The 22,853-nt window shown below is 41.4% G+C and overlaps 1 long non-coding RNA gene across 4 annotated transcripts in view; it reads left to right on the forward strand.

The window, feature by feature from the left end:
- Positions 1–874: 874 nt before the first annotated feature.
- The window catches only part of LOC135112255 (uncharacterized), a 100,169-nt gene continuing 78,190 nt past the window's right edge, over positions 875–22,853 (forward strand). The window contains exon 1 of one of the 4 annotated variants that reach the window (XR_010274227.1): positions 875–1,237. This is a non-coding gene — a long non-coding RNA (uncharacterized LOC135112255). The remainder of the gene's footprint in view (positions 1,238–22,853) is intronic. The other 3 variants (XR_010274228.1, XR_010274226.1, XR_010274230.1) reach the window with 3 other exon arrangements.

The following is a 22,853-nucleotide window of genomic DNA, read 5'->3' on the forward strand; positions in this document are numbered from 1 at the left end:
TTATGATGGTGGTGGTGGTGGTGGTGGTGGTGAAGAGTAGGAGGAGGTTGTAGTGACTGATGAGAAAGATGGAGATTATGATGATGGTGATGATGATGGTGAGGAGGAGATGAGAGAGAGAGAGAGGAGGAGGAGAAGGAGGAGAACGAGAAAGAGGAAGAAGAGGAGGAGGAAGAGGAGGAGAGGAACAAATTTCTAATGATGAGGAGGCGGAAGAGGAAAAGAATATGTTGATGATGAAGAGGAGGAAAAGAAGAACGAGGAGGAAGAAGAAGAGGAGGAAGAAGAGGAGGAAAATAAGAACGAGGAGGAAGAAGAAGAGGAGGAAGAAGAAAAGAAAGATGAGGAGAATGATGATGATTATGATGACAATGACTGCAACACAGCGCCACAAATCGCAGTGGTGGTGGTGGCACTGACTGTATACCCACCCAAACAATTAACAAATACATAAATATAAATAGATAAAAAATAAATAAAAGATAAAGAAAAATCATACGAATAGAAATTATGCTCTCTCTCTCTCTCTCTCTCTCTCTCTCTCTCTCTCTCTCTCTCACACACACACACACACACACGTCTTGGATTAATGTTCCGTGTGGAATCTGGCAACGTAACGCTTCAATGCATGACTCGAGTCAGCGCGGGTTAGTCTCACGTGACAATAAAGGCCATTGAATATAAGTACGTCCCCTGGAGATTTTATATTACACCTCATCTTTAATTCACGTATCCTCCTACACACTAAAGAATGGTATAGATATTTCCCGCACTGTCAGACCGTGGACATTTGGCTTAGCTGCGTGAACAATACTTCAAACAACGAACCTTCGAACTGAGACACTGAATCTGTAACTCTCAGCCGCCTTAGTCCTGCTCGCCTCGCCACTGCCGCGTGGTTACGTCAAGACAGCGGGCGGCCGCGTACTAGTTTCCTTAGTACTTGTGCTTCCGTGTCAATACCGTGTGCTGTAAACTGCTGAACGAACTGAGATACTCATTCAGTTTTGGTCGCCTCTCCATTATCTCGTGGTGACGTAAAGGTGACGGCCCGTGTGTTAGTTTCCCCGGGTAATTGTGCCTCCGTAACATTACTGTGTGCAGTGGTCGTGAGAACTGCGAGGCGGCGGTGTAGACTGTGCCGTGGAGAGCCGCGGGGTGTTGGAATCGCCTCTCAGTCACCTTGAAGGCGTCATATTCCCTCCCTGCTCTTCCCCGTGTCTTCCTGTCGATGTTGGTAATGTACTAGTCACTATTTTGTGTGCATGTGTTTTGTTTATTTATTATTTGTGCATAGAGGAACTGAAAGGTTAGCAGCAGCCTGCAGTGTTTTTGGTCAACCCATATTTTGCGTATTTGTTCAGTCATTTGCTTGTTACTTGCGCATAGAGGAAGTAAGGAAGGTAATAAGCTGCAGTGTTTCTGATCACCCTGTGTTCTGCGTATCTGTTCAGTCGTTGTTTATTATTTGTGCATTGAGAAACTAGTAGCAAACAGGATGCAGCGTCTCCAATCACCACTTGTCAACCTTCTCTTGGCCTCAACATTTCAGTTGGTCTCCTTGTTCATGTTCATTTTAATAGTGTCACTGTTTGGTGCAAGTGTTTAGTTGATGTTGTTGTTGTTGTTGTTGTTGTTGTTGTATCTGCGCACAGAGGAACCACTAGGCTACAGCGTCTCAGATTACTCATAATCTTTCCCTTTCTTTCCCTGCCCATCACAATCTTTGCTTATTTCTTAGCAATTGAGGTTTTCCATGTTGGTATTATCGTTAGTTCAGTGATGCTACGGATGTTTTCAAGCCACAGCTTTGACGATTTCTTCAGATGAAGTTTGTTTTATTAATCACTGGGCGTTTGAAGTTTTTGATGTTCTAACAACCACTGGTCTTATATATATATATATATATATATATATATATATATATATATATATATATATATATATATATATATATATATATATATATATATATATATATATATATTATAGCTAAATGGTCGTATGTTTTTAATCTGATAGCCTCTTGGAGTTTGCATTATTTTCTTGTGTTCTGGTATGTGTGTGTGTGTGTGTGTGTGTGTGTGTGTTATTACGTAGGTAACTAACAAGATGACAAATACCGCTAGATTCCTAACAGGCTCTTACAACTTTACTTAAAACAAGCGAAGCTACAAAAATTGATCAGACTTAACGTGGCACTCAATGTACAAACGAATGAACCAAACCTACATATTATTATTTCCACCTATCCCCACTCATGAATATTCCCAATACTGTAAAGTTCCCTGCTGACTGTGCACTGCCAACTGGTGAGTGTGTACCATTGAGTGGCGGGGGAAGCAAGGCGAGGGAGGGGCAGAGCTTGGGTAGCGTGGGTCAGGCAATGCAGTGAGCCCCGCAGATCCCACTTGAGCGAGGCAAAGGACGCCTCTCTTGCCTCGCTTGCTGATGGAAGGTCCGCTCTCATTCCTGTCCTGACCTGAGGGATTATAACACATAAATGGCCTGCGTCAATTCAGCGCCGTCTCAGAGCACACTCTCAGAGAGAGAGAGAGAGAGAGAGAGAGACAGAGAGAGAGAGAGAGAGTTTTCTGAATAGACGAGAGATTTGAAGAATTTGATAAGGTAGACAGAGATGCCGAGAGACAGGGAGAGAAATGGACAAATCAACAAAGAATAATCAGATGTAATTATGCATTGAAAAATAAAAAAAATGTCCCTTCACTAAACATCAACCCTAACCTAATTACTCTCTCACTCATTCACTCACTCATTCACTCACTCACTCACTCATTCGATCGCTTAAGATGGAGAGGGGAACAATCTAACCTAACCACACTTTCGATCGCCTAGCACACACACACACACACACACACACACACACAGAGCACCAAGCAAAGCGAGGCCAGACGAAGGCAAGCGGAGCCACTTCAATCATTCAGGCTGGAAGAAAACGAGCTCTCGAGTAAATAAATCTAGCGACCCAGCTGAAGCCTGCCTTGACCTACGAGTAATCTATTCTAATCTAACTTTACATTACTTTACTTTTACCTTACTTTGCCTTGCCTTGCCTTACCTTTATTAAACCTACCTTACGTAACCTAACCTAACCTAACCTAACCATTATTAACCTTACCTTACGTAACCTAACCTAACCTAACCTAACCTAACCTAACCTAACCTATCCTATCCTATCCTATATTATCCTATCCTATTCTATTATATCCAACCCTTACCTGAATTAACATTTCCTAACCTAACCTGACTTGACCTAAACTGACCTGACCTGACATTACCTGACCTGACCTGACCTTACCTGACCTTATCCAACGTAACCTTACCTGCCACCTCTCTCTCTCTCTCTCTCTCTCTCTCTCTCTCTCTCTCTCTCTCTCTCTCTCTCTCTCTCTCTCTCTCTCTCTCTCTCTCTCTCTCTCTCTCTCTCTCTCTCTCTCTCTCTCTCTCTCTCTCTCTGTATCTCTACGTGTGTCTTCCTTTCATCTCTAATGCAATCTCTTGTTTCTAGATACAAAAGGAAGCAACTTTTTCAACTTTTATTTCTTCAGTTAGTGGAATTCATTACAACTACTCGATTACTTTTTGCCAATTTCTACTTGTTAATTTACCTGTGGACTGGCTGAGTGGCTGGCTGGCTGGCTGGCTCATTGACTGACTGACTGACTGACTGACTGACTGACTGACTGAATGATTGGCTGACTGATTAACTAATATCAGAGAGAGAGAGAGAGAGAGAGAGAGAGAGAGAGAGAGAGAGAGAGAGAGAGAGAGAGAGAGAGAGAGAGAAAAAAAAAAAGGAGGAATTGGAAGGGAATATAAATGTTTGGGGATTAAAAGAGGGAAGTGTAGGAAAGGGAGGAGAGGGAGAGGAGGGAGAGGGAGAGAAAAAAAGACGGGTCGTAGGGGAGACATGAATAAATAAGAGGGAAGAGAGGGAGACACGGGCAGAGGAGGGAAAGGGGAAAAAAAAAAGAGAAAAGATTGTATTAGTTATTATTGTGGATTAGAGGAGGAGGAGGAGGAGGAGGAGGAGGAGGAGGAGGAGGAATACAAAGGAATACAAAAGAAAGCCAAACAACAACAGACCTTTTAGTCCTTGCAAGGCTGTTTGGTAACTACTTCTAACTAGCTACAGGGAAGAGAGACAGGACAGCACAGCAGAAGGCTCCTCCCCACCCACCACTCCCTCCAGCTTGCGCTGGCATGGAAATAGTTGGGAAAAGTACCATGCAGTATGGAAAAAACTGACATGGAAATTTTCATAGGAAAGGATGAAAGGAAGTTCTACTATTCACCCTACGGTGAACTCTATACGCTTATCTCAAAGTTAATACAAATTATATTAAAACTCGTGTCTGTAAAATAAGAGTTTATTAGTGAATTTAGTAATTATTCGGACAAGAAGAGAGCTTGTTGGGGATTTGCTTTTAAATATTTGTCTATTTTATTTTTGAATGATTCAATAATATTGCTGTTCACAATTTCGGCAGGAAGTTTATTCCATATATTTACTATACGATTAAAGAAAAAAATGTTTTGCCTCGTGGGATTTAAAACGTTTGGGTATAATCTTGAATCCATTATTTCTTGTTAGGTTAGAATGATCAATGGTAAAATATTTATGTACATCAATGTTACTATTTCCTTTCAAAATTTGGAACACTTCAATTAGATCTCCTCTTATCCTGCGCTTTGTTAAACTAAATAGGTTTAGTTCTTCCAGTCGTTCCTCATACGGCTTATTGCGCAATCTTGGAATCATCTTTGTGACTCTGCGCTGTATCTTCTCTAGTTTTTCAGTGTCTTTTTTGTAGTATGGTGACCAGAACTGTATACAGTATTCTAGATGAGCGCGCACCAGTGAATTATATAAAGCAAGTATAACATTTTCTGATTTAAATTCAAAGGTTCTTCCAATGAACCCTACTAATTTATTTGCCGTCTTTACTGTTTCTGTGCAGTGTTGACTCGGCTTTAGGTCGTTTGACACAACGACACCAAGATCTTTTTCTTTATCGGTGCTTGACAGTGGCATGTTATTCATTACATATCTCGCCTGAACATTGTTGCTTCCGATATGTAGAATTTTACACTTTTCCATATTGAATCTCATCTGCCATTTTTCTGCCCAGCTTGTTTGTTTATTGAGGTCACAATGCAGTTCCTGCCATTGTGACACAGACGTTACTCTACTTGTTATTTTGGTGTCGTCTGCAAATTTACTTATTTTGCAGTTTATCCCTTCATTAATATCATTAATATACATTATGAAGAGTACTGGTCCTAATCCAGAGCCTTGAGGAACGCCGCTATTTACCTTTTGTCACTCTGAATCTTTTCCATTAATCACAACACGCTGTTTTCTGTCAGAGAGCCAGTCTCTCAGCCATTTCAGGGTGTTTCCGGCAATGCCGTGAGCTTTTACTTTACTGATGAGTCTCTTATGGGGAACAGTGTCGAAACCTTTCTGGAAACCAAGGTAGATAATATCAACAGGTTTTTTTTCTTGTCATACGAGTTAAATACTTCATAAAAAAGTCTAGTAAGTTCGTTAAGCAGGAACGCTTGGTTCTGAAACCGTGTTGCGAATCCTTTATGATTTTATTTTCTTCTAAATAGTTAACAATTTTATCTCTGATTATTATTTCCATCAGCTTGCACACTACTAAAGTGAGACTGATCGGCCTGTAATTAGCTAGGAGAGATTTATTTCCTTTCTTAAAGATTGGAGTGACATTTGCAAGTTTCCATTCGTGGGGAACTTTACCCGCTAGTAAAGTTTTATTGGATAAAATTGTAAGCGGTTTCACGAGCTCATGTCTTGCTTCTTTAAGAAGCCTGGGTGATATCTTGTCTGGCCCGGCTGTTTTGTTTACGTTCATGCTCTTCGTGACTGAGAGGATTTCACTTTCTGTGAAAGGAGGAGGAGGAGAACAAGAAGAAGAAGAAGAAGAAAAAGAGCAAAGAGCAAAGAGCAAAGGTTTTTGGGAAGGGGAGAAAAAGGCTTTGTTGTGATGAAGGACGGCAGTTTGTTGTGTTGTGCTGTGTTGTTCATCTTTGTTTGTGCGGAGTGTTTAGTAAGTTCCTTCACTCGTATATTTTGGAAAGGCAAGAGAGAGGCTTCGTAACTACTTAACTTCCACAGTGGAGCACATACTGACTCTCTTCCCTTTTGCAGAGATCTCCATTCTTGGAGACTTCAAAGTTTACCACAAGCTTTGGCTTTCCTCTCCCTTCACTGACCATCCTGGTGAACTAGCCTTCATCTTTGCTATCCTCCACGACCTAGAGCAATTGGTGCAACACCCTACTCGTATTCCTGACCGTCTTGGAGATACGCCCAACGTTCTTGACCTTTTCCTGACCTCTAATTCTTCTGCTTATGCTGTCACCCTTTCTTCTCTGTTAGGCTCCTCCGATCACAATCTCATTTCTGTATCTTGTCCTATCGCTCCAATCCCTCCTCAGGATTCCTCCAAGGGAAGATGCCTCTGGCGTTTTGCCTCTGCTAGTTGGGGGGATCTGAGGAGGTATTTCGCTGATTTTCCTTGGATTGACTACTGCTTCCGTGTCAGAGACCCGTCTTTGTGTGCTGAGCGCATAACAGAGGTAATAGTGTCTGGCATGGAGGCGTACATTCCTCACTCTTGTTTTTCGACCTAAACCTTCTAAACCTTGGTTTAACACAGCTTGTTCTCGTGCTATACATGATAGAGAGGTGGCCCACAAAAGGTACTTGAGCCTTCCATCACCAGAATCTCATGCACTTTACATTTCTGCCCGGAACCCTGCCAAGTATGTTCTCCAAGTAGCCAAAAACTCCTTCATTAACAGAAAATGTCAAAACCTTTCAAGATCTAACTCCCCTCGTGACTTCTGGCATCTAGCCAAAAATATCTCCAATAACTTTGCTTCTTCTTCTTTCCCTCCTCAATTTCAACCAGATGGCACCACTGCTGTTACATCTATTTCTAAAGCGGAACTCTTCCCTCAACCCTTTGCTAAAAACTCTACCTTGGACGATTCTAGGCTTGTTCCTCCCTCTCCTCCACCCTCTGACTACTTCATGCCATGTATTAAATTCTTCGCAATGATGTTTTCCATGCCCTCGGAAGGCTTATGGACCTAATGGGGTCCCTCCTATTGTTCTTCGAAACTGTGCTTCCGTGCTTCCACCTTGTCTAGTCAAACTCTTTCAGCTTTGTCTGCCAACATCTACCTTTCCTTCTTGCTGGAAGTTTGCCTACATTTAGCCTGTTCCTTAAAAGGGTGACCGTTCTAATCCCTGAAACTACCGTCTTATTGCTTTAATTTCCTGCCTATCTAAAATTTTTTAATCTATCCTCAACAGGAAGATTCTTAAACATCTATCACTTCACAACCTTCTATCTGATCGCCAGTATGGGTTCCGTCAAGGCCGCTCTACTGGTGATCTTCTGGCTTTCCTTACTGATTCTTGGTCATCCTCTTTTAGAGACTTTGGTGAAACTTTTGCTGTTGCCTTGGACATATCAAAAGCCTTTGATAGAGTCTGGCACAAAGCTTTGATTTTCCAAACTACCCTCCTACGGTTTCTATCCTTCTCTCTGTAACTTCATCTCAAGTTTCCTTTCTGACCGTTCTATTGCTGCTGTGGTAGACAGTCACTGTTCTTCTCCTAAATCTATTAACAGTGGTGTTCCTCAGGGTTCTGTCCTGTCACCCACTCTCTTCTTATTATTCATTAATGATCTTCTAAACCAAATTTCTTGTCCTATCCACTCCTACGTTGATGATACCACCCTGCACTATTCCACGTCTTTTTATAGACGTCCAACTCTTCAGGAGGTAAACATTTCACGCAGGGAAGCCACAGAACGCTTGACTTCCGATCTTTCTAAAATATCTGATTGGGGCAGAGCAAACTTGGTATTGTTCAATGCCTCAAAAACTCAATTCCTCCATGTATCAACTCGACACTACCTTCCAGACAACTATCCCCTTTTCTTCAATGACACTCTACTGGCCTTCTCTTGTACACTGAACATCCTCGGTCTGCCCTTTACTTATAATCTGAACTAGAAACTTCACATCTCATTAGCTAAAAACAGCTTCTATGAAGTTAGGCGTTCTGAGACGTCTCCGCCAGTTTTTCTCACCCCTCCAGCTGCTAACTCTGTACAAGGGCCTTATCCGTCCATGTATGGAGTATGCTTTACATGTCTGGGGGGGTTCCACTCATACTGCTCTTCTAGACAGGGTGGAATAAAAAAACTTTTCGTCTCATCAACTCCTCTCCTCTAACTGACTGTCTTCAGCCTCTCTCTCACCGCCGTAATGTTGCATCTCTAGCTGTCTTCTACCGCTATTTTCATGCTAACTGCTCTTCTGATGTTGCTAACTGCATGTCTCCCTTCCTCCCGCGGCCTCGCTGCACAAGACTTTCTTCTTTCTCTCACCCCTATTCTGTCCACCTCTCTAACGCAAGAGTTAACCAGTATTCTCAATCATTCATCCCTTTCTCTGGTAAACTCTGGAACCCCCTGCCTGCTTCTGTATTTCCACCTTCCTATGACTTGAATTCCTTCAAGAGGGAGGTTTCAAGACACTTATCCTTCAATTTTTGACTACCGCTTTGGACCCTTTTTATGGGACTGGCATTCCAGTGGGCATTTTTTTTTTTTTTTATCGGACTTTTGTTGCCCTTGGTCAGTGTCCCTCCTACATTAAAAAAAAAAAAAACACTGACGGACGAGAATTTGTTGTCATTTATGTTTTTTTTTTAAATTTTTGTTTCGTCTGTCTGACATATTTTTTTTCTTCGAATACCTCTTACCGCCTTTCCTTGCTTAAAAATATTTTTAATTGTTTTCTAATTTGTTTTGTGTATGATTCCCTTCTTTTCTACACCTTACTTCACCCAACTTTAAACAATTATGATAAAAATTATAATGACGTCGATGTTGATGATGACAATGATCAACTTATTTGGTAACACTGACGGATAAGAATTTGTTGTGGTTTGTGTTTTTTGTTACTTTTGCTTCGTCTGTGTCTTTTTTGTAATCATATCATTCTCTCCGAATACCTCTTACCACCTTTCCTTGCTTAAAAACATTTTTCATTCTTTTCTAATTTGTTTTTGCGTATTATTCACTTTCGACACATTTCATAACCTCCGCTTGGCAAAAAAAAAAAAAAAAAAGGATATCGATATCGTTTTCCAAATAGTGTGTAGTATATCTTATTTTTAATACCTTTCATCTCCTTTGCTGGCGTAGAATCGGATAGTTTCTTTGGCAAGTAGTTCTCTGTACGTCTTGCAGAGGTATTTCATTGTCTGTTTGCATAAAAACGGATATTTTTTTTATTGATATTTCTTTCTTATATCTTGCACTCTCGGTATCTTTTTTTTTTCATTATATATATATATATATATATATATATATATATATATATATATATATATATATATATATATATATATATATATATATATATATATATATATATATATATATATATATTTTTTTTTTTTTTTTTTTTTTTTTTTTTTTTTTGACAAGTAACAAGTATCAAAGACCCTTGATACCTTTGATCTGCTTTGTTTGCGAAAAGTATATATATTTTTTGTATTATTTTACTATTATTGTATTATTTTTCAGTATGTGTTGCACTCTTGATCCCTTTCATCACTTTTACTTGCCTAAAAACTTATATTTCTCACTATTTTTAATGCATTTTTCGGTGTAGGTGTCTTGCACTCTCGTTATTTTCATCACATTTGCTTACTGAAAATTGGATGTTTCTTACTGTTTTACTGTTTTATTTTTTGTGTACATGTTAGTCTCGATACCTCGCACCATCTTTGCTTACGTACAAACGGATCTTTTCATTGCTTTGATTATTTTTTTGTGTATTTTCTGTCCTCCATACCTTTCATCACCTGTCTCTACGTACAAAGATTGAAATATTTTATAGCATTTTTCAGTATATCTTGCATTCCCAATACCATTCAGTATCTTTATTTGCGAAAAGAGTTCCTACTATTTTTGCGAAAAGAATTTGTAGTATTTTAGTACATATTAGGTGGAAATAGGCAGGTATATTTCATAGAGGGACTGCCACGTGTAAGCCTGGTCGCTTCTTGCAGCTTGCCATATTTCTTATTTTCATTATTATCAACATTATCATTATCATTGTTATCATCGTCACCATTATTGTGTTAAGGCTGATGGAGTAAGGTATAGAAGAAAAATTATATCATATGCCAGGATCATACTTTTCACCGTTATCATTATCATCATCATCATCATCATCATCATCATCATCATCATCATCATCATCATCATCATCATCATCAGCTTCGCCATCATCGTCGCTATCATCATCACGATCATCATTCAGTTCCACGGCAAGACAATGATCTTTTCTTAATATTTCCACTTATCACCGTCATCATCATTATCACCACCACCACCACCACCACCACCACCACCACCACCGTCACAGTCATCACTATCATCATTATCCATGTCCATGTCCACTGTTTTATTGATTTGTCAAAACTAATCTGCACATCGTCACGTCAGACAGATAGATAGATAGATAGATAGATGTCCTTCGATTTTGTGCATTGAGCATTGTAGTACGGCCTTAAGTGTCCCCCCCCCCTCTCTCTCTCTCTCTCTCTCTCTCTCTCTCTCTCTCTCTCTCTCTCTCTCTCTCTCTCTCTCTCTCTCTCTCTCTCTCGTTGCAACTCTTATCTTCTCGTGTCTCTTTCGCTTGGAACTTTATAATTTTCTCCTTTTCTTCTCTTGGTTTAGTTTTAATATTCTTGAGTTGGTGCAATATTTGTGATGGTGTTCACTGTCACTAAGAAGTTAGGATTTTTGTTAAGGTGTGTGTGTGTGTGTGTGTGTGTGTGTGTGTGTGTGTGTGTGTGTGTGTGTGTGTGTGTGTGTGTGTGTGTGTGTGTGTGTCATTGTCTTGTACCTGTCTGTCAGTCTGTCTGTCGTTGTCCACTTAACTTTATGTGCATTCATCTGTATTTTTGTTTGTGCATCTATACTTGTCTACCTGCATGTGTGTGTGTGTGTGTGTGTGTGTGTGTGTGTACACGTAGGTGTGTAGAGGCAGGCGGGGAGAACAAAACAACACAGCAGCACAGCACACCACACCTTGCATCCAGGGACTTATGGACCAGAGCGTTGGTGAGGCACCACCTCATCCCAGGTGACCTAACCTGACCTGTCACTGGATAAGGAAATACCATTTGATCTTTTACTTTATTCATGTCATGTCTGGCAGCTCACTTTCCTGTCTTCCTCTTCACTTACTTTTTTTTTTTTCCTCGACGGGGATTGTGTTCATATTCTTTTTATTCATATATATATATTTTTTTTGAGTGAAGTTGGCAATGTACATATCCTTTGACTTTGTTCTCAGGGTAAGGTATATAACAAATATTAAAAGAAAAAAAGGTCATGATCTGTGTTATTGAGTGGTATGTTTTCTCAGCAGCACTGTTCTCGAAGGTCACGGATGCTTAATAGTCTTGTCATGAGTGTGTTTGTTCTTGGTGATGCAGAATCCTTGGCTCTTACTATTTTTCTCATTCTCACTGAAAGCAATACAAAACACAATACTTCAAGATTTGTGTCCTCCTTATCAGGAGGAGGCAGTAGACACCTGCCGAAACGATAATTACTCCCAGTGAGGTGTGCAGCACTGTTCAGGGGGTGCTGTGAACTTATCATTAAAGCCAGCTGTGACCTCACTGAACGTTTCCCTTTGTGTCTCACAACACAAGGGGGCAGTCACAGCCTGCCCTCTAAAGACAACTCTCTTCCTCCACACAAAACTACAAGCACCTAATAACACACACACCCTTCACTCAAAAATTTAAAAATCATCATGGCGACTCCTACACCAGCCTCGGAGTCCCCATCTGGGGAGGGGACCATAAATGTCCCCAGGTCGGACTGCCTTTCTGTCGACGACCCTAAGTGTCTTGACACCCCCCTCAACTTTTTCTTCATTAACTTCTGCAACATTCGCGGTCTAAGATCTAATTTTCAATCTGTAGAACACCACCTCTCCTCTTCTGAACCTCATCTTCTTTTCCTCACTGAAACTCAGGTGTCTGAGACAACTGACAGTAGCCCCTTTTCTGTTCCCTCCTACTTTCTCTATCCTCATTTTCGATCCAAAGCTGGATGCTGCGTTTATGTGCGCAATGACTTAACCTGCTCTCCTGCCCACGCTCTTGAATCTTCCGAGTTTTCCACCATCTGGCTACGACTACGGAGTCACTCTCATACTAAATTTATCTGTGCTGTATACCTCTCTCCTAACTCCTCTGACTATAAGAAATTCTTTGACTACTTAACTTCGAAAGTGGAGCACATTCTGACCCTCTTCCCTTTTGCAGAGATCTCCATTCTTGGAGACTTCAATGTTCACCACCAGCTTTGGCTTTCCTCTCCCTTCACAGACCATCCTGGTGAACTAGCCGACAACTTTGCTATCCTCCATGACCTAGAGCAATTGGTGCAACACCCTACTCGTATTCCTGACCGTCTTGGAGATACGCCCAACATTTTTTACCTTTTCCAGACCTCTAATCCTTCTGCTTATGCTGTCACCCTTTCTTCTCCGTTGGGCTCGTCCGATCACGATCTCATATCTTTATCTTGTCCTATCACTCCAATCCCTCCTCAGGATCCCCCTAAGCGAAGGTTTCTCTGGCGTTTTGCCTCTGCTAGTTGGGGGGACCTGAGGAGGTATTTTGCTGATTTTCCTTGGAATGACTACTGCTTCCGTGTCAGAGACCCGTCTTTGTGTGCTGAGCGCATAACAGAGGTGATAGTGTCTGGCATGGAGGCCTAAATTCCTCACTCTTTTTCTCGTCCTAAACCTTCTAAACCTTGGTTTAACACAGCTTGTTCTCGTGCTATACATGATAGAGAGGTGGCCCACAAAAGGTACTTAAGCCTTCTATCACCAGAATCTCATGCACTTTATATTTCTGCCCGGAACCCTGCCAAGTCTGTTCTCCAACTAGCCAAAAACTCCTTCATTAACAGAAAATGTCAAAACCTTTCAAGATCTAACTCCCCTCGTGATTTCTGGCATCTAGCCAAAAATATCTCCAATAACTTTGCTTCTTCTTCTTTCCCTCCTCTATTTCAACCAGATGGCACCACTGCTATCACATCTATTTCTAAAGCTGAACTCTTTGCTCAAACCTTTGCTAAAAATTCTACCTTGGACAATTCCGGGCTTGTTCCTCCCTCTCCTCCACCCTCTGACTACTTCATGCCACCTATTAAAATTCTTCGCAATGATGTTTTCCATGCCCTCGCTGGCCTAAACCCTCGGAAGGCTTATGGACCTGATGGGGTCCCTCCTATTGTTCTCCGAAACTGTGCCTCCGTGCTTGCACCTTGCCTAGTCAAACTCTTTCAGCTCTGTCTGTCAACATCTACCTTTCCTTCTTGCTGGAAGTTTGCCTACATTCAACCTGTTCCTAAAAAGGGTGACCGTTCTAATCCCTCAAACTACCGTCCTATTGCTTTAATTTCCTGCCTATCTAAAGTTTTTGAATCTATCCTCAACAGGAAGATTCTTAAACATCTATCACTTCACAACCTTCTATCTGATGGCCAGTATGGGTTCCGTCAAGGCCGCTCTACTGGTGATCTTCTGGCTTTCCTTACTGAGTCTTGGTCATCCTCTTTTAGAGACTTTGGTGAAACTTTTGCTGTTGCCTTGGACATATCAAAAGCTTTTGATAGAGTCTGGCACAAAGCTTTGATTTCCAAACTACCCTCCTACGGTTTCTATCCTTTTCTCTGTAACTTCATCTCAAGTTTCCTTTCTGACCGTTCTATTGCTGCTGTGGTAGACGGTCACTGTTCTTCTCCTAAATCTATTAACAGTGGTGTTCTTCAGGGTTCTGTCTTGTCATCCACTCTCTTCTTATTATTCATTAATGATCTTCTAAACCAAACTTGTTGTCCTATCCACTCCTACGCTGATGATACCACCCTGCACTTTTCCACGTCTTTTCATAGACGTCCAACCCTTCAGGAGGTAAACATATCACGCAGGGAAGCCACAGAACGCCTGACTTCTGATCTTTCTAAAATTTCTGATTGGGGCAGAGCAAACTTGGTATTGTTCAATGCCTCAAAAACTCAATTCCTCCATGTAGCAACTCGACACAACCTTCCAGACAACTATCCCCTCTTCTTCAATGACACTCAACTGTCCCCCTCTTCTACACTGAACATCCTCGGTCTGTCCTTTACTTATAATCTGAACTGGAAACTTCACATCTCATTTCTAGCTAAAACAGCTTCTATGAAGTTAGGTGTTCTGAGTCGTCTCCGCCAGTTTTTCTCACCCCCCCAGCTGCTAACTCTGTACAAGGGCCTTATCCGTCCATGTATGGAGTATGCTTCACATGTCTGGGGGGTTCCACTCATACTGCTCTTCTAGACAGGGTGGAATCAAGAGCTTTTCGTCTCATCAACTCCTCTCCTCTAACTGACCGTCTTCAGCCTCTCTCTCACCGCCGCAATGTTGCATATCTAGCTGTCTTCTACCGCTATTTTCATGCTAACTGCTCTTCTCATCTTGCTAACTGCATGCCTCCCCTCCTTCCGCGGCCTCGCTGCACAAGACTTTCTTCTTTCTCTCACCCCTATTCTGTCCACCTCTCTAACGCAAGAGTTAACCAGTATTCTCAATCATTCATCCCTTTCTCTGGTAAACTCTGGAACTCCCTGCCTGTTTCTGTATTTCCACCTTCCTATGACTTGAATTCCTTCAAGTGGGAGGTTTCAAGACACTTATTCATCAATTTTTGACCACTGCTTTGACCCTTTTATGGGACTGGCATTTCAGTGGGCATTTTTTTTATTAGATTTTTGTTGCCCTTGGCCAGTGTCACTCATACAGAAAAAAAAAAAACACAAAGTATAAATATTCTGGTGAAACTTATGAGAAAATCGCCTTTACAATCTCTCTCTATTTCCTCTCTGCCTCTCTTAGTCTTTGGAACACCGTGAAACAGCTGACTAGGGCGCCTTAATTCTCTTCCTCCCTCCCTACCCATTGCTGTATCTTTTCAATTTTACTTCAAGCGGGGAGAAAGTATGGTATATGAAGTAGGTCGTATATGTAGCAGTTTCTCTCTCTCTCTCTCTCTCTCTCTCTCTCTCTCTCTCTCTCTCTCTCTCTCTCTCTCTCTCTCTCTCTCTCTCTCTCTCTCTCTCTCTCTCTCTCTCTCTCTCTCTCTCTCTCTCTCTCTCTCTCTCTCTCTCTCTCTCTCTCTCTCTCTCTCTCTCTCTCTCTCTCTCTCTCTCTCTCTCTCTCTCTCTCTCTCTCTCTCTCTCTCTCTCTCTCTCTCTCTCTCTCTCTCTCTCTCTTAGTGTTAGTGTCTTTTGAATGGTTAACCAGGAGAGAGAGAGAGAGAGAGAGAGAGAGAGAGAGAGAGAGAGAGAGAGAGAGAGAGAGAGAATCACTGAATCCCAACAAACACAATGTGGATATGACACACACACACACACACACACACACACACACACACACACACACACACACACACACAAGAAATTCACAACCTCTTCCCTCTCCCTTTCATTTCCTTTTCCCATATCCCTACACCTCCACCTCCCCCCTCCCCTCCCTCCTCCCCTCACTCCCCATCCCAACCCTCAACCGCAGCCCAACTAACTAAAATCTCTCAGGAAAATTAAGCCCAGCGTGCCTGTCAGTATCAGTAGCAGAGATTACAGTGGGCCAGAGGCAGTCCATCTTATACTGGCCTGATATCACGAGAGGAAGACATGCCCGGGGGAAGGGAGAGGGAGAGGGAGAGGGAGAGGGAGTGGGTGGAACTGAGGGTGTGGTAATACTGGGGGAACAATGGGAGGCTTAGCTGTGATTTCTTGGTTCCTTTCCTTATGCATTAGTGAGGCTGGACAGTGGGAGAAATGGAATAAATAGAAGGTGGATTATAATGTTGTTGCTCCCTTACAAGAAATATGTGCATGGTTAGCAGTTATTTTTTCTTTTATCAATGCATTGGGGAGACTGACAAAGGGGAAAAGAATGGAGTAGATAAAACGTAGCTCAAAATATCGTTCCCTTACAAGAAACACGTGCAGGATTCGAGAAAAAAGACAGTTTCGTGAGGTGTCTTGATACTTTTCTCTTACAACGGTTTAAGTCATAGGGAGGAAATACAGAAGCAGAAAGTTGCATAGTTTAACAGTGGAAGGGATGAGAAAGTGGAGATCCTGCCTTTTGCATCAGTAGGGTGGACAGAACAGGGGATGAGAGTAAGTAGGTGAAAAGTCTTGCGCAGAAAGGCCGTGGGAGGACAGGAGGTAGGCAGTTATTAAGTTAAGAACAGTATTATGGAGGTCCCGGTAGAAGATACGTAGTAAGAGATGTGATATTACGACGCTGAGTGAGAGAATCAAAATAGTCTGTTAGAGGAGAGGAACGTACGCGACGGAAAGCGTTTGACACCACTCTCATTACAAGACGCATGTTACGTTAAGTTCTTTTGGTATACGAGGACAGAATGGGGTGTATGATACATCATTTTTGTTCAGGGAAGGAAGGGAGGAATGGGAGTGTAGAAATAAAAGGGCCAAGTAAATTTCAAAGGATGAAATGCGTTTAAGTTAGTATGGGAATGATGATAAACACGAGAGATTTGAAAGTAATGGGAATACTTGATGAGAAAAATTGGACGGGAGGAAATATGGAAAAGGGTATGCAAGAAATGAAAATATAATATAGGTTAATGGACAATTTATGGCGAGGCTAACGTGGGATATAGAAAGTGTAGAAGACGAGGGAACGAGATAGAGAGGAGAGGAGGAAGAAAATTTGAAAACAAGACGAAGGAAAACAAAAAAAAAATTACATAAAGAAAAGACAAGAGCATATCCAATAAACATAAACGAAGACAAAGGAGAGAGAGAGAGAGAGAGAGAGAGAGAGAGAGAGAGAGAGAGAGAGAGAGAGAGAGAGAGAGAGAGAGAGAGAGAGAGAGAGAGAGGGGAAAGCAAAAGAAAACAAGTAGAAAAACATGAAATAGAAACATGAGAGAGAGAGAGAGAGAGAGAGAGAGAGAGAGAGAGAGAGAGAGAGAGAGAGAGAGAGAGAGAGAGAGAGAGAGAGAGGGGAAAGCAAAAAGAAAACAAGTAGAAAAACATATGAAATAGAAACATGAGAGAGAGAGAGAGAGAGAGAGAGAGAGAGAGAGAGAGAGAGAGAGAGAGAGAGAGAGAGAGAGAGAGAGAGCAGTTCCCCGCCTCCGCCATCTTCCCGTCTGCGTTGGGATAGAATTTATTTCTTATATCAACTCTAGTGATTAACGAGGGCGGGCGAGGCTCCATTTTTCACACTTTCCTGCAAATACAAAGGACTGGGAGCCACACCTCGCTCGGGACTGCTGCAGGAGGAGGAGGACGAGGAGGTGTTGGTGGTAGTGGTGGTGGTGGTGGTGGTAGTGGTGGTGGTAGTTGTGGTGGTGGTGGTGGTAGTGGTAGTGGTGGTGGTGGTGGTGGTGGTGGTGGTGGGATTTTATACTCAGATTTTGTGCTTCCTCCTTCTTCTTCTTCTTCTTCTTCTTCTTCTTCTTCTTCTTCTTCTTCTTCTTCTTCTTCTTCTTCTTCTTCTTCTTCTTCTTCTTCTTCTTCTTCTTCTTCTTCTTCTTCTTCTTCTTCTTCTTCTTCTTCTTCTTCTTCTTCTTCTTCTTCTTCTTCTTCTTCTTCTTCTTCTTCTTCTTCTTCTTCTTCTTCTTCTTCTTCTTCTTCTTCTTCTTCTTCTTCTTCTTCTTCTTCTTCTTCTTCTTCTTCTTCTTCTTCTTCTTCTTCTTCTTCTTCTTCTTCTTCTTCTTCTTCTTCTTCTTCTTCTTCTTCTTCTTCTTCTTCTTCTTCTTCTTCTTCTTCTTCTTCTTCTTCTTCTTCTTCTTCTTCTTCTTCTTCTTCTTCTTCTTCTTCTTCTTCTTCTTCTTCTTCTTCTTCTTCTTCTTCTTCTTCTTCTTCTTCTTCTTCTTCTTCTTCTTCTTCTTCTTCTTCTTCTTCTTCTTCTTCTTCTTCTTCTTCTTCTTCTTCTTCTTCTTCTTCTTCTTCTTCTTCTTCTTCTTCTTCTTCTTCTTCTTCTTCTTCTATTTTTTTCCTCTTCCTTTTCTTAACTTATTGCTTCTTCCACTTCATCTTTCTCAGTACCTTCTTTTTTTATTTCTTTACCCTCCTTTTTGTTTTCTTCCTCTTCCATCCTTTTCTCCTTTATTTCTTCTTTCCTTCATTTCTTCCTCCACTTATCTTTTTTAGTGTTCCTTTTTTTCTTTCTTTTTTGTTTTCCTGCATATTTTTTCCTTCACCGCCTTCTCTTCTATTTTATCTTCCTTTCCTACCTCCACTTTCTATTCTTCCTATACTTCCCATTTTCATTTTCCCTTTCCTTTTCTTTATTTTCCTCCATCCTTCAACGCATTCTTTTCCTCCTCTATGATTTTTCCAGCACATATTTTCCTTCTCCACCTCCTCCTCCTATTCTATTTTTTATCCTCCAGTTTGTATTTTTCCTTTACTACTTTCCCTTACATTTTCTTTATTTTTCTTAAACATCATTTATTCCTCCTCCTCCTATGTTTTATTCTCCTCTACCTCTCCTTTGTTCTCTTCCTACCTTCTACCTCCCTTATCTGTTCCATTTTCTTAACTTCCTATATCCTTCAATATTTTTCTTCCTCCATTTTCTCCCTTATTCCGTCCACCTCTTCCTTCTCTTCTATTTTATCCTCCTGTACCTCCACATTTTCTCTCTTCCCTACCCTTTATTTTCCTCCAGCCTTCAACACCTCTCTCCTCCTCCACTATCTCATTGTTCATCATCTTTTCCTTCTTTCCTATTCTCCCCTTTCTCCTTACATTTACGTTTCTCCATCCTTCAACACCTCTTCCTCCTCCTGCTCCTTCACTGTCTCCCTCATTTCGTCCACTGCCTCTACCGCCCCCTTCTCCTCCTCGGCACCAATATGAGTCGGGAAGTGTGATAAGATACAATAGAAAATTCGTGTCTTCCCCCTGGCGGTGAGTACATGAAGAACAGCCAAGCAGGGAGTGATAAGAAGGGCATTTGCTGAGGTTATCTTACATCACTTTTCCTTCGCCTTCTTCTTCTTCTTCATCGTATTTCTTCAGCTTCAATTTATTTTCTCTATTTTATTTTTCTAAGCCTTAGTTACTGTCTTCGTCTTTTTCATTCTTCGTTTTTTTCTCTCTTCTCTTCTTCATTATATTTATTTGCCTTCCTTTCTCCATGTTTTTGGTTTATTTTTCTTGCTCTTCTTTTACTTCTTATCTACAATCTCCGCCTCTTCATTATTCTTCTTTTTTCTCGTATGTTTTCGTGTCCTTTGTTATATTCCTCGTTTTTCGCATATTCTCTTCGCAATCTTTCTCTCATTATTTACTCTGCTTTTTCCTCCTCTTCCTCCTCCATTTTACTATCCTTCCCTTCATTTATCTTTCCTTCTCCCCTCTTTCTCTTCTTTTTTTCCTTCTTTTCCTTTTCCTTTTTCCACGATTTCCCTTCACTGCCAGATTTCTTTCTAGTTATTGTTTTCTTTTTACATTTTGCCTTCTTTGCGCTCTTCCTTCTTATCATCCTCTTATTTCTTCTCATCCATAATATTTCTCGTTCCCATTTTCTTTTATTCTTTTCTGGTATCTTCTTTTTTATCACTTCTCTTCCTCCTCCTGCTTTTTCTCCTCCTCGTCCCCCATCTCCTCCAGAACACGAATGAAAGACAAGCTAAGCGACACGCGGATAACGAGAGAGAGAGAGAGAGAGAGAGAGAGAGAGAGAGAGAGAGAGAGAGAGAGAGAGAGAGAGAGAGAGAGAAAAGGAGAGAAAAAACAGAGATAGAAAAAAAAAAGGACTATCATATATAAAAGCGCAGTGGACACTCATTCGGAAAAGAAAATAAATAGCATAATTATATAAAACACACGCGCGCACACACACACACACACACACACACACACACACACACACTTTTGGCTAATTTCCAGCAGTCGTTGAATCCTACATTATATTATAAAGGACAGCAGTTTGAGGGGGTGAAGGGAGGGTGGGTGCAGGCTTTTGAAGGTAATGAATACAGACATAACTCTAATCTCTCTTGCAAGTTGAAGGGGAGAAAGGAGGTGAGGGAGGAAAGGAAGGGAAAGACAGGGGAGCAAGGGGCAGGGGGAAGGAAAAACAGTAGGGAATGGGAGGGAAAAACAGAGTAGGAGGAAACAAGGACTGGGGGAAGGTGGAGGAATGTGAGGGGCAGGGGAAGGGAAGACAGGGGGTAGGGGGAAGAACAGGGGGCAGAGGGAGAGAAGAACAGGGAGCAGAGGAGGGAAAACATAGGGTAGGAGGAGAGAAGGACTGGGGGAAAGAGGAGGGAAGGAAGGGGGTAGAGGGGAAGGAGGAGGAACGGAGAGGGGCAGGGGAAGGGAAGGACAGGAGGCAGGGGAGACAGGGGGCAGAGGAAGGGAGGAAGGGGGAACAGGGAGGCAATATATATATCAAAAAAGAAAAAAAGAGAATGGATCTAGCGGTGCCCACAGCAGGATTCCCGTGAAAAAGGTGAAGCGATGCTGGATTTCAACGGGGTAACTAAATGGCTCTCTCTCTCTCTCTCTCTCTCTCTCTCTCTCTCTCTCTCTCTCTCTCTCTCTCTCTCTCTCTCTCTCTCTGTTAATAAGGCAGTAGCTAAATATGACTGAACAAAAGGAAAAGGAAAACCCTTCAGTAGATCCTCACATCTCCATTTCACAGATGTCTACTCTCTTCTTATCTTCCTTATCTTCCTTTCCATTCTCTCCCTCTTTCACCCTCTTCCCTTCCACTATTCTTTCCCTTTCTCTATTCCCATTTACCCTTCCCGGAGCCTTCCCTTTCCTCCCTCCGTTATCTTTCCCTGTCCTTCCTGCCTTGCCTTGCCTTGCCTGCCTCCCCGCCACCCCACCCCTTCCCAGCCCGGCCCTTCCCAGCCCCGGTGTCCATAATGAGAAACACACATAATGGAGCGATTCACGGTGCCTTCATGGAATCAGATGGGCGATAGACGTATGACTGAGGGACTCAACCAACGGAGAGCAAGATAGATTCACGTGTCGTCGTTATATATTCGTGTGTACAGCCGCTGGAATCATTGGAGTAAGTTTTCATTTGTTTTTGTTCTAGATACCTGGGAATGTTGATGTGGTTTGGTGTTTGGTGTTTACTGTGTGTGTTTACTGTGTGTGTGTGTGTGTGTGCGTCTGTGTGTGTGTGTGTGTGTGTGTGTGTGTGTGTGTGTGTGTGTGTGTGTGTGTGTGTGTGTGTGTGGAGCGGTTCCTGGCCTGTCACTTCTGCGTGGTCTGAAAGTGGGTCTCGCCTGCTACACTATGAAGTCTGTGTGTGCACGGTGCTGCCTGCGTGTGAACTACGATGTGCTGCAGTGGTTCAGGTAATGAATGAACAATACTCCTTGAATGAATAATACTCGTGTGCTACACTGAAATACTACGGTACCTGAGGGTGGATGATTTATTCTATTCTACTGTAGTTACAGCCAATACAACATACGTAGTTACAAGTCTCTCAAGGTTCTAAGACTATTATATATTTTTTTTTCTAAAACTTAAATTGCATCTCTCCATAAGATTGATCAGGTTTTGATTTTTTTATTATTTTTGTTTTTACTTCTTATATATCCCAATACTTTTTTCTAACATTCAATTATTTTATATATCATATCACAGAGGTAAAGGGAATAAAATGAATAAAGATAAGAATGAAGTAGAAGAAGAAAAAATGAAGAATGGAGTGGAAGAGAAGAGGAGAAGCAGTACTGGCTGAATGAGGGAGAAGACTGTCAGAAAGTTGTCAGAATGATGGACAGAATATTTTTGAGGAGCTGATAAATGTGGGAAACCAAGTAGAAACAAGTGACAAGCATGTTGAGAGTTGGGGGAGGGGGAGTGTGGCAGAAAGGTACTGTGTGAACAGGACACTGAAGAGAGGCAGAGAATGTGGGGGAGGAACTGAAAACATGAAATATGGAAATACATTAGGTACATATGACATTATTGCCCAAATGCTGAAATGTGGAGGGAACGTCACTAACTTGATGCACCCTATCAGCTGCTTGTCTTGGAGCAAAGGGAGTTATGTTTTTGATGAGTGCACAAAAGTTGCTATAATCCCAGTATACAGGGGAAACACAAATAAATGTGTGAACTGCCAAGAAATTAATTTATCAAGCATAATAAGAGATGCATGGCAGAATTTCAACTGGAGCAGATAGTATTACCTAATTATAAAGTTAGTGATGAGTAAAGTGGATTTATAAAACAAAAGGCAGATATGAAATATATTTTAAATTTGGGTATAAGTGGAAAAAAGATGATAGCAAAGGGGGAGACAAGTCTATGCTATACTTAAAACCACATTTTTAAAAAGACATGACAAAATTAGTCTTGCTGGCTGTGAAAAGATACTAAATTAAATGTGTTTCAGTCACACACACATCCAAACACAAAGGACAAATAAAAATATAAATAAACAGTAATAAAATTAAGAAGCTCATTATAAATATCATTATCAGAGGAAACAATAAACAAATTCAAGCAACACGAACTCAACTTTACCCGACAGTTCATTCTTATTTTTACTCCCAGTATAGAACTACACAAGCATTTTGTCTGGCGAGATAATTACCTTCATTAGAGTTCACAGGATAATTCAGCAAAGCTCCAGCATTTTAACTTAAGTTCTGGGCT

This window comes from Scylla paramamosain, chromosome 23 (assembly GCF_035594125.1).
Source record: "Scylla paramamosain isolate STU-SP2022 chromosome 23, ASM3559412v1, whole genome shotgun sequence".
Classification (NCBI taxonomy): Eukaryota; Metazoa; Arthropoda; class Malacostraca; order Decapoda; family Portunidae; genus Scylla; species Scylla paramamosain.